Source organism: Mytilus edulis, chromosome 8 (genome assembly GCF_963676685.1).
Source record: "Mytilus edulis chromosome 8, xbMytEdul2.2, whole genome shotgun sequence".
Taxonomy (NCBI): domain Eukaryota; kingdom Metazoa; phylum Mollusca; class Bivalvia; order Mytilida; family Mytilidae; genus Mytilus; species Mytilus edulis.
In genome coordinates, this window is record NC_092351.1 from 58,339,060 (window position 1) to 58,358,501 (window position 19,442).

The 19,442-nt window shown below is 31.1% G+C and overlaps 1 long non-coding RNA gene across 1 annotated transcript; it reads left to right on the forward strand.

The window, feature by feature from the left end:
* Window positions 1-14,436: 14,436 nt before the first annotated feature.
* On the forward strand, window positions 14,437-17,586 carry LOC139485956 (uncharacterized). Its single transcript, XR_011655435.1, has 3 exons — window positions 14,437-14,538; window positions 15,888-16,003; window positions 17,042-17,586. It is a non-coding gene; the product is annotated as an uncharacterized lncRNA (long non-coding RNA).
* Window positions 17,587-19,442: the final 1,856 nt, after the last annotated feature.

Genomic DNA, 19,442 nt, shown 5'->3' on the forward strand with positions numbered 1-19,442 from the left:
TAACACTATCTGAATTATCTTCCCTTGCATTTGAGTTACCTCCCCTTATTTGGCAAAGATGGAAAAATTTGAATCAAACAAAAGTATTCGTTTTTTCGTAAAATACAACCATAAATATGATAAAACAAGGCATTTTCTAGATTATAATGAAAATTCATACACATGAATTACCTACTAATCTCATAATTTGCACAATTAATCAAAGATCTAGACCTTGTTTTCTGGTATTTCAAAATCCAAGATGGAGGAAGACACCCTATCTACCTTAAATACTATATATCGAATTTGTTACTAATTTCCGAAGCTTTTCAAACAATACGATTATCACTATCGGTACAACTTTTCACTTTCTTCTTACCTTTGTTATCAAAATTATGGCATATTTGGTCTGTACAAACTGCATGCTGAGTTATGCAAGGAATCACTGAAAGGAACAAAAAGACTTCATATGGGGTATATTTAAAAAGTTAATATTATGTGACAGAACCAGATTTATATATTAAGTATTAATTTAAGCTATTAATCAACAATAATTATTTACATTTTGTCCAGCGTCTAAGTACATTTGTTTGGGTCACTTGCTCACTTTATGGTAAAACATGAAATTGTGCAAAAAGTTAGTTATGACACTGATAAACATGTTTGGCTATATTGAGCCATAAAAAAGAGTCCAAAATGGCCGCCAAGATCAAAATGGCCGCAAATGGTCAAGAAGCTAGGGTCGATACATTGGTATGATTGATCACTTTCCAATAACAGTATGAAACTTGGCACTGTGCTATTAATGACATTCTTTTTTTTTTAAATGATATTCTATTATGGCCGCTAAATTCAAAATTACCATCGATAGACAAGAGGTACAGTTGGGTGCAGACCAAGCATTACATGTAGACGGGCCGAAAAAGTTAACGCGGCGTTGACTCGCGTGCACTTCATGTAAACGCCGCGTTAACTGTGCGTTAACTCCGAAATTGCAGTAGACATTAAAAGTAAACGGGCGTTTACTTTCGCGTTTACCTCCGCGTTAACGCAAAAACGGCGCGTCTTCTAATTTTGTAAAGAGTAAACGGGCGTTTACTTTCCCGTTTACCTCCGCGTTAACGTGGAAAAATGCGCGTCTTCTATTTTCCTAATAATTAAACGCGCGTTTACTGTTTGTAGTAAACGGCCGTTAACGCAGATTGTCATCGTAACCTGGATACACTGACCTAAAATATGAAATGATAAGGAACATCAAAATTAATTGACCAACCGGTCATTTCTGCTTGACATATTGACGATTAAAGTTATTTAAAAATGTCACACATTTGTATTTAATTGAACAATAATTATAGTAAATTTCTTGTTCTTCGCAAATAATAGTTTTCTCATCTTAGACAGACTGACTCGTAAAACAAAATTATTTGATATCATTAACCAAAACTGACAATATTTACCTCTTAACAAGTTATCTTATTCTATATAGAAGTAATTCAGTCATATTTTCATGCCATAATTGACCATATAATACGTAACAATTGACAGCAATTTTTGTACCAGCCTGACGGACATGACCTCTTTTTATTTAAAATATTGAATAGTAAACAAAATTCAGTAGTTTTCATACATCAGACTAACTCGTAATATATAATTATTTGTTTGCAACACCAAAACTGACCATATAAGCAATTTATTATGTAAATCTATATAGCCGGCATAGTAAATGAGTTATATTTTGATATAAAGATTGATTGTATAATAAAAAAGGAAGCAATATTTAAATATTATGACATAATTTTTTTTTTTGCATCAATTTAGGGTGACGGCATGTCCTTTTTCATTCAAAATATTGAATCGCAAACAAAATTCAATAGTTTTCTTACAGTACTTGCAACCTTAGGCGTTACTGTTTGACGTGAACTTGACTGATCGGTGAATGATCGGTGACGGATGTTTGACTGATCGATGAGTGATCGGTGATCGGTGACCCATAGGATCCGTCAGATAAGTCAAATAACCTATGTGAGAGTTACCCTGACAACTGTCACCGATCGATCAGTAAATTAAATTTATGCACGGATCGGACGGATACGTATATATTTAAAATTTTTTATGTAAACCGAACTCGACAGTGTTTACAAACGATGAACGCGGACCTCTACGAAGACACCTTAATTTACACGTTAATTTGTAATAAAATTAGTTGCAATAAAAAAGTGAAAATAGTAAAACAGAACAAGATGCTTAGAGCGTTAAATTGTTTGTGTTGATTAAAAGTTTTGTATTAAATATTGTTAACATCAGAGACATCTAATACATATTTGTATTATACGACTCTGTTAACATCAACTTATTCCTACGAAAATGGTTATTATTGACCGCCATTGGATTTTTGAACTTTTTATAGTTTCGAATAGGTTGTTTTTTCATGAAATTAAAAGAATGTCAAAGAAATAATATTAACAATTTATCGCATTGTTTAGAATATCCAAAATTATTCTTCTTTTTATCAAAAATGATACTATTTTATTTGAAATCAGTTATTTTTACCATCTTGAGACAAGTCTTCTAATCAGAATTGAGATATAATGTGAATTAAAATACTTAAACTTTTATTTTTGTGGAATAAGAATGCAGTTATTGATTTATTTTGATACAAATTATTAACCGTCATATGATTTAAGTACTTTTTGTACATCAAGATTGGCTGTTCTTCATAAAATATGCTTACTTTAAGGAAAAAGATACTAAATTTTTGTACGTGTAGCTTAAAATGCAAATATTTCTTCATTTTACTGAAAACTATTGACCGCCATTAAATTTTTGTACTTTTTATAGTTTAGAATAGTTTTTTTGTCATAAAATTAAAAGAATATCAGAAAAATCATACTAAAATTTTGTTCGCATTGTTTAGAATTACCAAAATTATTCTTCTTTTTATCAAAAGTGATACTATTTTATTTGAAATCAGTTATTTTTACCATCTTGAGACAAGTCTTCTAATCAGAATTGAGATATATTGAGAATTAAAATACTGAAACTTTTATTTTTGTGGAATAAGAATGCAGTTATTGATTTATACTGATACAAATTATTAACCGTCATATGATTTGAGTACTTTTTGTACATCAAGATTGGTTGTTCTTCATAAAATATGCTTGCTTTAAGGAAAAAGATACTAAATTTTTGTATGCGTTGCCTAAAATGCAAATATTTCTTCATTTTACTGGAAACTATTGACCGCCATTAAATTTTTGTACTTTTAATAGTTTAGAATAGTTTTTTTTTCATAAAATTAGAAGAATATCAGAAAAATCATACTAAAATTTTGTTCGCATTGTTTAGAATTACCAAAATTATTCTTCTTTTTATCAAAAGTGATACTATTTTATTTGAAATCAGTTATTTTTACCATCTTGAGACAAGTCTTCTTATCAGAATTGAGATATAATGAGAATTAAAATACTGAAACTTTTATTTTTGTGGAATAAGAATGCAGTTATTGATTTATTTTGATACAAATTATTAACCGTCATATGATTTGAGTACTTTTTGTACATCAAGATTGGTTGTTCTTCATAAAATATGCTTGCTTTAAGGAAAAAGATACTAAATTTTTGTATGCGTTGCCTAAAATGCAAATATTTCTTCATTTTACTGGAAACTATTGACCGCCATTAAATTTTTGTACTTTTTATAGTTTAGAATAGTTTTTTTTTCATAAAATTAGAAGAATATCAGAAAAATCATACTAAAATTTTGTTCGCATTGTTTAGAATTACCAAAATTATTCTTCTTTTTATCAAAAGTGATACTATTTTATTTGAAATCAGTTATTTTTACCATCTTGAGACAAGTCTTCTTATCAGAATTGAAATATAATCAGAATTAAAATACTGAAACTTTTATTTTTGTGGAATAAGAATGCAGTTATTGATTTATTTTGATACAAATTATTAACCGTCATATGATTTGAGTACTTTTTGTACATCAAGATTGGTTGTTCTTCATAAAATATGCTTGCTTTAAGGAAAAAGATACTAAATTTTTGTATGCCTTGCCTAAAATGCAAATATTTCTTCATTTTACTGAAAACTATTGACCGCCATTAAATTTTTGTACTTTTTATAGTTTAGAATAGGTTTTTTTTCATAAAATTAAAAGAATATCAGAAAAATCATACTAAAATTTTGTTTGCATTGTTTTAAATAACCAAAATTATTCTTCTTTTTATCAAAAATGATACTATTTTATTTGAAATCAGTTATTTTTATCATCTTGAGACAAGTCTTCTGATCAGAATTGAGATATAATGAGAATTAAAATACTGAAACTTTTATTTTTGTGGAATAAGAATGCAGTTATTGATTTATTTTGATACAAATTATTAACCGTCATATGATTTGAGTACTTTTTGTACATCAAGATTGGCTGTTCTTCATAAAATATGCTTACTTTAAGGAAAAAGATACTAAATTTTTGTACGCGTTGCCTAAAATGCAAATATTTCTTCATTTTACTGAAAACTATTGACCGCCATTAAATTTTGGTACTTTTTATAGTTTAGAATAGTTTTTTTGTCATAAAATTAAAAGAATATCAGAAAAATCATACTAAAATTTTGTTCGCATTGTTTAGAATTACCAAAATTATTCTTCTTTTTATCAAAAGTGATACTATTTTATTTGAAATCAGTTATTTTTACCATCTTGAGACAAGTCTTCTAATCAGAATTGAGATATAATGAGAATTAAAATACAGAAACTTTTATTTTTGTGGAATAAGAATGCAGTTATTGATTTATTTTGATACAAATTATTAACCGTCATATGATTTGAGTACTTTTTGTACATCCAGATTGGCTGTTCTTCATAAAATATGCTTACTCTAAGGAAAAAGATACTAAATTTTTGTACGCGTTGCCTAAAATGCAAATATTTCTTCATTTTACTGAAAACTATTGACCGCCATTAAATTTTTGTACTTTTTATAGTTTAGAATAGTTTTTTTTGTCATAAAATTAAAAGAATATCAGAAAAATCATACTAAAATTTTGTTCGCATTGTTTAGAATTACCAAAATTATTTTTCTTTTTATCAAAAGTGATACTATTTTATTTGAAATCAGTTATTTTTACCATCTTGAGACAAGTCTTCTAATCAGAATTGAAATATAATCAGAATTAAAATACTGAAACTTTTATTTTTGTGGAATAAGAATGCAGTTATTGATTTATTTTGATACAAATTATTAACCGTCATATGATTTGAGTACTTTTTGTACATCAAGATTGGCTGTTCTTCATAAAATATGCTTACTTTAAAGAAAAAGATACTAAATTTTTGTACGCGTTGCCTAAAATGCAAATATTTCTTCATTTTACTGAAAATTATTGACCGCCATTAAATTTTTGTACTTTATATAGTTTAGAATAGTTTTTTTGTCATAAAATTAAAAAAATATCAGAAAAATCATACTAAAATTTTTTTGCATTGTTTAAAATAACCAAAATTATTATTCTTTTTATCAGAAATGATACTATTCTATTCGAAATCAGTTATTTTTACCATCTTGCATTCTTGAGACAAGTCTTCTTATTAGAATTGAGATTTAGTGAGAATTAAAATACTTAAACTTTTATTTTTGTGGAATAAGAATGCAGTTATTGATTTATTTTGATACAAATTATTAACCGTCATATGATTTGAGTACTTTTTGTACATCAGGATTGGCTGTTCTTCATAAAACATGCCTACTTTATGGAAAAAGATATTATTTTTTTTGTACGCGTTGCCAAAGATACAAATATTTCTTCTCATATTGGAAAATATTGTAATTTCAATTGCAATCAGTTGTTATAAATGATTTTCATATGTATTTTGTAGAAAATGTGAATTATTTAAGAATAAATCTGCCTAAAATTATTTATTTATTTTTAAGAAATATATTTATGTTTACCACCATTGGATTTTTGTACTTTTTATTGTTTAGGAGTAGTTATTTTTTTTATTAAGGTAAAAAAAGACTATCAGAAAAATATAATGTAATGTTGTTTGCGTTGTTTAAAATTATTCATATTTCTTGTTTAAAAAACAGCATTTATTTTGATAATTTGTTATTTTAAAGGCTTCGATGGTGACGAGAATATAGAAAGTCCATGATTATGATAAGTTTTTTATAAAGAATTATATGATGATAAGGATACAAAAATTTGAAATATTGAAAAAAATAGACTATATTTTTCAATAACTGATCCTTTCATTTTGTTTTTCCCGAGTATGTTTGGAAAATAATAAAATCAATTTCGCGATGTAGACACTCGCCGGGTTTGGAAATACATGTATATAACCTATTAAATAAAACGAAAAAGACCATTCTTTAGTGATGATTTTTTAATTTAGGTTTTATCTGTACATTTCTTTTCATTTCAATTCATAAAACTTTGCTAAATAATTGATAAACAAAATGTATCACTGAACGTTCGATTTTCACGAGTCGCCATTTTAATTAAATTAAACGAAACTAAGATTCCGTAATTTGTATTAGTTTATCATGTGACGTATTAAAGTTCAATCCGTCATCAAGGTCGATCGGTACTATCCGTCCGATCAGTCCGATCAGTCAATTACTTTTACTATAAGTCTGACGGATTGCTGACGTGAGTTTGACGCGAACTTGACTGATCGGTGACTGGTCGATGACCGCTGATTGATCGCTGAAATAGTAACGCCTAAGGTTGCAAGTACTGTACCTTAGACTGACTCGTATAATAAAATTATTTGTCCGCAACACTCAAAACTGACCATATAAGCATTTCATTATGTAAATCTATATAGCCGCACAGTAAATGAGATATATTTTCATGTAAGAATTGATTGTATAAGAAAATAGGTAGCAATATTTGAATATTATGACTAAAAAAATTTGTTCGCATCAATTTAGAGTGCCAGCATGTACTTTTTTATTCAAAATATTGAATCGTAAACAAAATTCAGTAGTTTTCATACCTCAGACTGACTCATATAATAAAATTATTTGTCTGCAACAACCAAAACTGACCATATAAGCATTCTAGTATTTAAATCTATATAGCCGCATAGTAAATGAGTTATATTTTCATGTAATGATTGATTGTATAATAAAATAGTAGATATGGCACAAAATGTGCACCCGAATATAGGTATCTTGTTTTGTTACCCCCATTGAAGCAATGGTTACATTGGTTACATTGGTTACACACATGGACCTTAAGTAAATGATATGCAATAGTGACTTTATCTTTTGCAAACTGTACATGCATGGCTGTCCATGGGGAATCCAGTAAAAATTTGTAACAAGCCTGGGAAAGTCGGGTTACAATGGTTACACGCATGGAGAATCAGGTTACAATGGTTACATACATGGAGAATCAGGTTACAATGGTTACACGCATGGAGAATCAGGTTACAATGGTTACATACATGGGAAATCAGGTTACAATGGTTACACGCATGGAGAATCAGGTTACAACATTTGGTTACATGCATGGGAAAGTCAGGTTACAATGGTTGCACGCATGGAGAATCAGGTTACAATGGTTACATACATGGGAACGTCAGGTTACAATGGTTACACGCATGGAGAATCAGGTTACAATGGTTACACGCATGGAGAATCAGGTAACAATTGTTACATACATGGAGAATGAGGTTACAATGGTTACACGCATGGAGAATCAGGTTACAATGGTTACACGCATGGGAAAGTCAGGTTACAATGGTTACATGCATGGAGAATCAGGTTACAATGGTTACATGCATGGGAAAGTCAGGTTACAATGGTTACACGCATGGAGAATCAGGTTACAATGGTTACATGCATTGGAAAGTCAGGTTACAATGGTTACATGCATGGGAAAGTCAGGTTACAATGGTTACATGCATGGAGAATCAGGTTACAATGGTTACATGCATGGGAAAGTCAGGTTACAATGGTTACACACATGGAGAATCAGGTTACAATGGTTACACGCATGGAGAATCAGGTTACAATGGTTACATACATGGGAAAGTCAGGTTACAATGGTTACATGCATGAAGAATCAGGTTGCAATGGTTACATACATGGGAAAGTCAGGTTACATGCAATGGTTACATGCATGGAGAATCAGGTTACAATGGTTACATGCATGGAGAATCAGGTTACAATGGTTACATACATGGGAAAGTCAGGTTACAATGGTTACATACATGAAAAAATCAGGTTACAATGGTTACATGCATGGAGAATCAGGTTACAATGGTTACACGCATGGAGAATCAGGTTACAATGGTTACACGCATGGAGAATCAGGTTACAATGGTTACATACATGGGAAATCAGGTTACAATGGTTACACGCATGGAGAATCAGGTTACAATGGTTACATACATGGGAAATCAGGTTACAATGGTTACACGCATGAAGAATCAGGTTACAATGGTTACATACATGGGAAAGTCAGGTTACATGCAATGGTTACATGCATGGAGAATCAGGTTACAATGGTTACATGCATGGAGAATCAGGTTACAATGGTTACATACATGGGAAAGTCAGGTTACAATGGTTACATACATGAAAAAATCAGGTTACAATGGTTACATGCATGGAGAATCAGGTTACAATGGTTACACGCATGGAGAATCAGGTTACAATGGTTACACGCATGGAGAATCAGGTTACAATGGTTACATACATGGGAAATCAGGTTACAATGGTTACACGCATGGAGAATCAGGTTACAATGGTTACATACATGGGAAATCAGGTTACAATGGTTACACGCATGGAGAATCAGGTTACAATGGTTACATACATGGCAAAGTCAGGTTACAATGGTTACATGCATGGAGAATCAGGTTACAATGGTTACATACATGGGAAAGTCAGGTTACAATGGTTACATGCATGGAGAATCAGGTTACAATGGTTACATGCATGGAGAATCAGGTTACAATGGTTACATACATGGGAAAGTCAGGTTACAATGGTTACACGCATGGAGAATCAGGTTACAATGGTTACACGCATGGAGAATCAGGTTACAATTGTTACATACATGGAGAATCAGGTTACAATGGTTACACGCATGGAGAATCAGGTTACAATGGTTACACGCATGGGAAAGTCAGGTTACAATGGTTACATGCATGGAGAATCGGGTTACAATGGTTACACGCATGGAGAATCAGGTTACAATGGTTACATGCATGGAGAATAAGGTTACAATGGTTACACACATGGAGAATCAGGTTACAATGGTTACACGCATGGAGAATCAGGTTACAATGGTTACATACATGGGAAATCAGGTTACAATATGGTTACACGCATGGAGAATCAGGTTACAATGGTTACATACATAGGAAATCAGGTTACAATGGTTACACGCATGGAGAATCAGGTTACAATGGTTACATACATGGGAAAGTCAGGTTACAATGGTTACATGCATGGAGAATCAGGTTACAATGGTTACATACATGGGAAAGTCAGGTTACAATGGTTACATGCATGGAGAATCAGGTTACAATGGTTACACGCATGGAGAATCAGGTTACAATGGTTACATACATTGGAAAGTCAGGTTACAATGGTTACATGCATGGAGAATCAGGTTACAATGGTTACACGCATGGAGAATCAGGTTACAATGGTTACATGCATGGGAAAGTCAGGTTACAATGGTTACACGCATGGAGAATCAGGTTACAATGGTTACACGCATGGAGAATCAGGTTACAATGGTTACATGCATGGGAAAGTCAGGTTACAATGGTTACCTACATGAAAAAATCAGGTTTCAATGGTTACATGCATGGAGAATCAGGTTACAATGGTTACATGCATGGAGAATCAGGTTACAATGGTTACATACATGGGAAAGTCAGGTTACAATGGTTACATACATGAAAAAATCAGGTTACAATGGTTACATGCATGGAGAATCAGGTTACAATGGTTACATACATGGAAAAGTCAGGCAAGAATATATAGAAAAACTGGAAATATATTTTTACAAAATTTCCTTCTGCATACTATAGCTATTAATCATAAATAAGCTTCTGTCCAAGTTTGGTACCTTAGAAATCCAGGATAGTTAAAGAAAGTTATTAAAATTTTAAAAACTTTAACCACTGATTGAATATTTGTGGACGCCATTGATGCACCCGATGGAATGTAGAATCGCTTTTTTTAGACAAAAGTCAAAGGCTTGACAAAAATGATTTCAGGAATTGTCATGAAATTGTAAATTGTTTATATCTATTTATGTGAACTCCCTTTTGATTTTCAGAAATTTCAAGTATGCCATTGAGAAGTAATTGAACATTATTCTTTGCAAATTTGACGGGCGTATGATCATGCGCTCATGGTGCAGATGTTTATTTTATTTGGCCCTAGCCATATTTGATGACTGTCATTTGACACTTGTGATGTATTTTATGAATTGTAAATTAAATTTTATGTAGCATATGTTCATTTCTCTGTTTAGAAAATTGTTCATAAGCCTTGTCAAAAGTAAATCTATTAAATTTTAATCATATATTTCTTAAAATACAAACTTTTTTTTAAAACAAGTTTGTATACGACCGCAAAAAAATATTTTGCGTCCTATATCACTGTATATTGGGTGATGTTGTCGTAGTCTGCGTCGTACAAAGACATTTGATTCCAGACAAAAACTTAAGTTTAATGAATGCATCTCTATGAAATTTTACCAGAAGGTTCAATACCACAAAGAAAAAGTTGGGATTGAGTTCGGGGTTTATGGAACCAAAGGTATAAAAATAAGGGGGGAAAGCAATTTTGTAGTGTCTGGACCATAACTTGTGTGTTATTGTATGGATCTCTCTGAAATTGTACCACAAGATTCCATATCACAATGGGAAGACTGGGTATGAGTTAGTAGGACAGAAAGTCACAATTCATTTTTTCTGATTATTTTCTTTGAATAAAAACCGCTTATTTTTACAAAAATATTTTTGTATTTTTCTTGAACTATTGTATATAAACCAACTTTGTTAACAAAATTTATCAAAAAAATATCAAAGATGATCAAATAATTGGTAAAAAAACAAAATGTCAAAGTGGTTTGGCACTTAAATGGCTTCATGGTGCCAAGAAATGTATCTTTTGCCTGATTAAAATTAAATAAATCTTGATTTTTCAAGTATAATGACACATTTCCTAAACTTTAATATGAATATATGTATTAAAAAGTAAATATTTCTCTTATATATTCAAACAATTGTCACCAAATTATTTGTGACTTTTTGTCCTATCAAATTTGTGACTTTATGTCCTGTGACTTTCTGTCCGTTTACCGTTTGTCTCAACATACTCTAAATGTGCTTTTCAAGGTCATAACTTAAAAGTCTGTTATTGTCCTGACATATTTTATACTTTATGATAAATCTGTTTGAAAATGTCTTATGCACGTTTAATCTGAACTGACTTGGTGTCTTCTGTGAGTAAAATAAAAAAAAATTCTGCGACAGACCTCAGAGACTAAGTATAACACAGTAGTCTCAGTACCAACTTAGTCAAGTTCATTTGTTAAACTCCCTTAGTAGAAGGACTTTGTTAATGTTCATGTCAAGACCAATTACGGAATCACATTTAGCCTGGGAACATTCTTTTGAATTTCAGTGTTTTATCTGAATTCATAAACATGATAAATGTTAATTGATTATGACGGTGTTTTTTTTGTGTTGACAATGATCATCCAAAAAAATTTAACAATATGCTGGTTGTTAATCTTGAACAGTAAAAAAAACCTGAAACAACATCTTCTACTCATTATTTTAGTCAAACTTTTTTATATAATGCTATTCAATTTTTAAACTTGCCTTAAAATTAATGAATTAATAAACATCTTCCCCAATGTAACATTATATCAATTTGTTTATTACTTATAATTTAAACTCTGTTTATAACCTACAGTCCAAACTCTGTTTATTACATATTATTTAAACTCTGTGTATAACTTACAATCTTAACCTTGTTTATTACTTATAATTCAAACTCAGATTAATACCTAATTTATAAACATGATAAATGTTTACATCTTACATAATGTCTATTCTAGAGACATATAATATATGAATTATATGTTTCTGTCATTTCATATTTCATATTTGCATGGCATATATATCTATATAATTATTTGTTTCAAATGGAAAGTTGTAAATTTTTTCAACATGCAATTGACATGTTCAAATGTAAATCAAATCATGCAAATAGGTTAGAAAAATAAATATAATTAATATCAAAATTATTGAATTAAAATTAGAGTGTGTCCTTGTATTCATGTACGTATTTATTGAAAAAAAAACTTTGTATTAAAATAAACCCTAAAAAAAGGTTAGTCCTAAAATAAAACCATACCCTTTATATTGAAAGGTTTAAAGACATTATAATGAAATTTTAAATTTGTTTAATTTATATCAAAACTATAAATATGTTATACACATGTGAAATTCAACAAGAATAAACAGATTGTTGAAGAAGTGGTTGATAAGATAATCAATGTCTTTGCCTCTCTGTAATTGTTAATTTTTATAGGGATAGTGATCCGGCGGCGGCTTTAGCTAAGTGCTTAAAAGTTTAATATTTTAGAAGGTGGAAGACCTGGAAGCGTCATACTTGGTATATAGATGCCTCATGTTAGGAAGTTTCCGTCATTCACATGTCCAATGTTCTTGACCTCATTTTCATGGTTCAGTGGTTATAGTTAAGTTGTGGTGTTTTGGTCTGTATTACTTATGCTGTATGTATTAGGTCTACTATTTGGTGTATAGAATGATTGTATGGTGTACATGTCTAGCTGACAGGTGTCATCTGACCTTGACCTCATTTTCATGGCTCAGTGGTCAAAGTTAAAGTTTTTAATTGAGTTTTGGTATTTTTTTCTAATGCTATACATGCAATAGATTAACTAGATTTGGTGTATGAAATATTTTATGATTTATATGTCAGTAGCGCAGGTTTTATTTGACCTCGACCTTATTTTCACAGTTCATTGCTCAGTGTTAAGTTTTTGTGTTTTGGTCTGTTTTTCTTTAAATATAAGCAATAGGTCAACTATATTTGTTTATGGTAGAATTGTTAGCTGTAAGCTGAAAGTTAAGAAGACCGCATTAAATAATTTTAATTTATAGCATTATGAATGCAATCTCCTTTAAGAATGCAGGAAAGAAAGTCACAAGATTCTATTTTGGAAATTTTAGAAGAAACTGGGACTTCAGAGGCGGATTTAGAGGGGTTTTCAGGGGCCAGGGCCCCACTTTTCTGGGATAAAAATGGTTGATGATATAGGGAATCACTGAAGCATGACTGGAGTGGGCCCATCTTAGGCAGTCAGTGGGCCCCACTTATGAAAATGTCTGGATCCGACACTTTTAAACATAGCTGGTTAAACATGATCGATGGGACTTGAGAATGTTTTGGTAGTAATTGGTGCTTACAAATACAGCAAAGGACTTGTCTTGTTGCACTAGAAACAAAGTTTTAAAACTAATTACCATAAATCAGTGTTTTAGAAGCACAGAGTGCATATATGAAAACATTCGAGAAAGATCTGAGTGTCTTTGTTCAAATTGATCAATTGGTGAAGTTGAAGATGAGCTTTATTTTTTGTTAGAATGCCCTCTTTTTGATATTCAGAGGGAAGATTTTTTTAAATACATTTCTCACAATTGTTATAATTTAAAAAATTTAAATAAATCTTATAAATTGTTATGGCTGTTACCCAAGAAAATTTAACTCTTATGGAAAAATTATATTTGTGACCGTTTTGAATTAAGGGGATCAGGTATACCCAGTAAACACACGACGTACTCCCGACGTCGGTTAATGGTCGTCTGAACGTCATGTCGTGAGTTTACGTCGTACCAACGTTGTGGGAACGTAAAAATCCAACGTTGGATGCAGACGTACAGACGACGTTATGAAATTACGTCGGATTCACGTAAATTTAGTACCTTGTCAGGACGTAACATTTTATTACGTTGTGACAACGTGCTTATAACTGTCATAATCCGACGTAACATTTTGTTACGTCGTATCGACATTATATAAGAACGTAGTGAATACATTGTAAAAATCTGGTTTTATGGGACGAATTTTTGGGGTATGTCATAATGAGTATTCCTGGATATATCAATCATTCACCTTCACTAGAATATATTTACGATTTTTTCGATTTAAAAAAAAAAATCCCCCTTTTTTCCCGCAGACATAATTTGCATCAAGATGTCAAAGAAAATATTACAAATCCAATTTTAATGTTCTAATATATGTATTTTACATGAATATTTATTGTTTATTATATCATTAATATTTTGTCATCATTTATCACTTGGATTTCATAATCGTTTTTCACGATTTGATTAGTGTAACGTTCAGCAGTACTCGGGTTTTACCGCTGCATCCTATGAAAAGTCTGAGCATGCGCACTTTTGCCGCTTGATTTTTGAAAACAGTGAGGAATTGGCAGTGGAAATTTAGCTTGATCCAGATTCCAGAACAAAGAAAAAGGTAAAATAATGATTGCACATTACACCAAATAGGTTCTCCATGATAAAAACAAGTTTGATTGATGAAAATAAAACAGCTGTTACCGTGTTGGGCGCCTCTTTCAAGTCGGTTATACGTGATCGTGTTGAAATATGATACTTTTTCTTATACTGTCAATATATTGCACTGATACAAGATATTTTAGCCATGATGTGTGTTATTTGAATCCATTTATCAAATTTCTTGATTAACTTGTGTTGTTTCTGAAGATATATGCAAGTAAAAATAAGTAAAAACTGTAGAAAGTAAAAAAAGGGGGAGGGGTGCACAGCCACAAGTACTTGTTTTCTATCTGTGACAAGAGCTACTATCCCTATATATTAAGGCTACAAGTGTCTGCTCTGTTATTGTTTGATAATCATTGAAGCATAAAAGTCTTATCCATGTTATCAATATCAGAAAATGTGAAGCTAAACATCTCAGCACTTTAGATATTTGGGTCCATTACAAACTCCGCACATTTCAAACTTGGCATATTACCAACCCGGCCTATTAATGATAATGCTGCATATATCACTGGGGGTCGTCGCTAACATGCATGAAATATTTGCCACTGGATGTTAAGCAACAAACGATCAATCATTGTATCACTGGGTCTGACATGGAAATAGACAATTGTGCCAATAAAGATGTTGTAAAATATAGGCGTCACAGAAAAAAATTAAGATAGCCATCACGGTTGTCGTAATAGGATTAGGTCGTTGTAGGAAGGCGTCCCAGAAAAAAATAAAAAAACAGCCTTCCAAGTCTTGAAAGTGTCATAATGATTTAGACTAGGATCTAGCCTTGAAAGTTGGGTAAAATTTTCTTGTTTTCAGGGTAAAACCCAGTTTACAGGTGTTAAAACAGTACATAGGGACATCTTTTTTGCTGTACAATTTATAATATGAAATCTACATGTTTATCAATGACGAGCTACATTTGTACATGTACAATCACTAAATATGTGATCAGAAACCATGTTGTAATCAATCATAAAACATATGAATTTTGGAATGCATTTAAATTTGTCACTTTGTTCTCCTAAAGATTTGTTGGACTAACATTTTTTTTTTATATAAATAAGGCGGTGAATTTTCTCGTTTGAATTGTTTCACATTGTCATTTCGGGCCTTTCATAGCTGGCTATGCGGTATGGGCTTTGCTCATTGTTGAAGGCAGTACGGTTACCTATAAATGTTAATTTCTGTGTCATTTTGGTCTCTTGTAAAGAGTTATCTAATTGGCAATCATACCACATCTTCTTTTTTATATGAAACAGACAGAAGAATATAAAAGATAATTGAACGTATTTTTAATTTTTTTTCCAGAGTCTTGTATATAAATCCACAGATCCAATGTGTCTGAGGTTGAGGAAATCATTGCAGTAACCATGTAACAGTTAAGCATGCACCAGCTCAAGAATTTGGACCAAGACTTTAAAAAGGTAAACATCAGTTGATCAGCTCTTTTTCTGTCCCCCTTAACTGAGTGATATAGTTTAACTCTTGTACTGTACGTACATACATGTACATTGAACTCAAAATTGGATTTTGTTATCTAACGTTTGCCTAAACCACATGTTATGCAACCAATACACAACGCTTATTATCATAAAACGCAGAGTTTGAATTTGGAGAGCATCTGCTTTACTGTTCTCTAGATATGTCCTTTAAATTAAGTTTGATAAGATCATTTGTGGCTCATGGACACATTCTTCTGATATTAATTTTATTTATCAAATTATAATTTGTTGACTTTATAGATTGCGTTCATTGGCATATGCTATGAGGTCTTGTTGTATCGATGTACATTTACATGCTAAATTTATTAAGGTAGAATCCTTTGCATATCTTAAATTAATTGAAAAATGACAATATTGTGAAACCAAACTTCCTTTATTAATTATTTGGACTCATTATTATTTGTAGAATAACCACTGGTTGCTCCAGAAAATATTATGTCCCCTCTCCCCCAGGGAAAGCTCTTTTCTTAAATTTTATTTGGGGGTGGATGTGTATGAAATACCAAAATGCAAAGGAAGTGTTGTTCTTATTAATTTTTAATTCTGTCGGTGCTGGGATTTTTTTTTTTTAAAAAGGGCTTAGGGCTGTCCCTTAGGGGCGGACATAGTATTTTCTGGAACAGACATAATTTCATTAACACATGTTCAATTTAACAACAAATTTATTTTTTAAATAAGAACGAAGGTTAATCATAAGTTTATAGGTGAATAATTATATACTGTTGAAATTGTGTTAAATTTCTAACATACATCATCAAAATGTGTATAATTGGCAAAGATACAAACATCTCAGTAACAACATAACATAATTATGAATCTGCAGTTTAATTATTATAGGACCAGCAATAGAAAAAATATTGATGATGTGTAAACACAGGATAATTTTTAAGAACTGCTGTAATTCATAAGTTGGGATCAATTTATTTTTTTGTATTTTATAATTTATGATTTTTTTTTCAGAGATCTGAAACCAACACAAGACCAGCTGGGTCAATATTCCTAATGCACCTCCAAATGAGGAACTAATGCGCCATCAAATGAGGAACACAAAAGTTGTGTGTAAACAAAAATTGTCTCTGTAGTGATATTGAACATGTTTCATTTTTAACAAGTGGCTGAGCTTTACCATTTGTGTTGATCTGGAAAGTAGAGGATCATAGTATAAATATGTAAAAACTATGGAGTTTTTTAATGTATTCAAAGTTTTAAATTTTCAAAGAAATTGTTGTGTGAAAAAAAATCGCACTTCGTATTCCGAAAATTTAACCACATATATGTGAAAATGTCTTAGCTTCGAAACAAGCCATCCTACATATCCAGTGTACTATATTGACTGAGCTAGAGTAGAAAACATTACCAATACCAACTACGTGTATGCAGAAACAATTGTGCAAATTGCCCAGCTGATTAGAGGGCAGAAAACCAACATTTGGAATGACATGTACAATGTATACAACCAACACAAGACTAAAATTTGGAATAAAAATTAAAAATTCAGAAACAAACTATTATTTTTTTTATTGGTTCATGTAGCTACATGTACATTGTAAGAAAAAAGAAGTCTAAACTGTTGGATAGGTTTTGGTCTCTTGTGGACAGTTGTCTCATTGGCAATCATACCACATCTTCTTTTTTATACTCTCTCTAGTTGGTCAAAGGAAAAAAGCAATAGTTAGTTGAATTGAATTTCAGGTATTTTCTTCATTTGGGATATTTTTAGAAGTGTGTATGAATTGTGTAGAATATATATATTTATAAATTAGACAGTCAGATTTTGGGCCGATTTTCCTAGCTTGTAATCGTGTAGTGAATCCAGCTGAATGCATTTTCAGTAAATATTATGGTAAATATGGTAGTTTGTTGTATTTCTGAATAATTCATTAAAAATGGTTTTCCGTCGTCAAAGTGAAACCTTCATTCTAGAATTTCCGCCATCATAGTGAAATCTGAGTTCTAGGCCACTGAAACACTAAACATTCAGAATTTGAAGCACTTACCAAGATGTCATGTTGAAGGCTGTACATGTACCTATAATTGCTAACATCATCAATATTTGATTTTAGGATAGAGGGTTGTCTTATTGGCCATCATACAAAATTTCTTTTTTTGAAAAGTATTATGTGTTAAAAGAAAGAAAAGTTGCAAATTTGTTAAATGGAAATGTGTAATTCTTGTACTTCAGTATTGCAAAAGTTAAAAACTTAAGACTTTATAAACCTTAAACACCTATTTTTGGGAAAACTAGACATTTATACATTTCACACTGAAACCTGCCAAAGATTAATAAAAACCAACTTTTTGACAATTTCATATACAGCTGGCAGTTTGGAAATAGAGTACATATAAACAATTGTCCATCTTTCCCACATAGAAATATTTACAACTTAAAACGGGTCAAAAGAAAAAATAAAGACCCTGTTTACATACTTCTTCAATGGAATTGCATTGATTCTATCAATTAAATGAGGACAAGGGACATTTATAGTTGTGCTGTGACGTTGTTACAACGTTTTATGATGGTAATAAATTACGTCATAAATTACGTTGTGCCAACGTTGTGTGGATGGTTGTCAGCACGTGCCTTGGAGTTCACAAAATTACGTTGTACCAACGTAATTTTACTACGTTGTCACAACGATAGTATTACGTTGTCACAACGTAATGTCGACGTTGGATTGTTTACTGGGTACATATTGAATATAAGTCAAGTACTAGTAAACGATTTGAGAATGAATGCATATAATGTAATTTCATTCTTTTAATTATTCACAATATATATGTGGTTTTGGTTCTGCTTCTGCCCAATGCTGATATATACTTAATATATATTTACATTTGACTATTATTGTTGTTGTTACCAATTATGTAAATCAATTGTATCTGATTTTATGCCCTTTATAGGCCCTGTAATTTGGGAAATAAAAATATTCTATACTATTCTATTCTATTACATTCTATTATATGATGTAAGAAAAGATAAGCATATAAAACCATAAATAAAAAGTTTGGTATTTACAGATATTATGACTTTGTAATTAAATAACTTTATAATCAGCACATTACACATGACTGATGACTTTGTGCAAATTGCAAATTATCATGTTCAATCAACCATATCAGAGACATAAATACACACTGGCCATATCCAATAAACAATTCTAATATGACGTGCTTCTTTCGCTTTGTAAACAACACCGTGATAAAATTCTTGATATATCTATACTTAGCGCAGACTCCAAGATGTACACAAATGGCTGTTTAAATATGCCTCCCACGTAAATCCACATGTATCGTAACCTATGTGTAAACGGTTGTGGATTTCGCTTTAATTACAATCATTATTGAATAAAACCATATAGAA